Here is an 876-nt window from a genome sequence, read left to right as displayed (position 1 = left end):
TCGTACTGCAGGAGACAAAAATCAGTTATTCAGATTAGAAACAACATTTGCTCCTCCCTCTGTAAACACAGCTCAATAGAACTGCCTGTTTTCTTTATCAACTACATCTGAGACATTTAGCTGTAAAATCAGCAGAAATCATCTGCAGGTGTGAGTCTTACCCCGCCACAATGCCTCCCTTTCTTGTGACAATGGAGGTGTCTGTGACCACCCCTGTGCCTGTGTCTCAGCCTGTGGTGGAGCCCATGTCCACCATAAACACAGCCATGGTGACAACGTCCATACTCATATCCATGATGACAATGTCCATGATGTCCATGATGACCATGATGACCGTGTCCATGATGACTGTGTCCATGATTACAATGGTCACCTTATGGAATAAAAAATATTCTTAAATACAGATTTTTGATGGAAAAAGTCAGTATTTACCTCTGATTTCTTTATATTTCATGTTTAAAGCAACATTTCTTTGGAATCATTCAAAGCTGTCTTGATTTTTTTTTTGTGGTTCTCCAGATGTTTTGGAGGTCTTTTTGATGCTCACAGTGATACAGGTAGATGCACCACTGGGGTCTTTGATTATAGATTGGCAGACGGTTGTGTAAGCAACACCRGGTCACCAGAGGACCACTTGTAGTGGGAGTAACCATCTACAGCTCAACATGACRAAGACAAAAGACGTGGTGGACCAGAGRAYTAGGGCTCTAAYGGTTCCTRAGGTCARTGTGGACATGGTGGACTGTAGACTGGACTGGTTTAAGAACCTGAAAATGATCTACAAGAAGAGGACAGAGCCAGCTGTAACTTTTAGTAATGTGTGAAGTTTTGCTGAACCTTTGTTCTTCATGTCTTCCACGGGGGGAGCTGATGAGC

The sequence above is a fragment of the Austrofundulus limnaeus genome, unplaced genomic scaffold (genome assembly GCF_001266775.1).
Source record: "Austrofundulus limnaeus strain Quisiro unplaced genomic scaffold, Austrofundulus_limnaeus-1.0 Scaffold533, whole genome shotgun sequence".
Classification (NCBI taxonomy): Eukaryota; Metazoa; Chordata; class Actinopteri; order Cyprinodontiformes; family Rivulidae; genus Austrofundulus; species Austrofundulus limnaeus.
Note: the sequence above shows the minus strand (reverse complement) of the source record.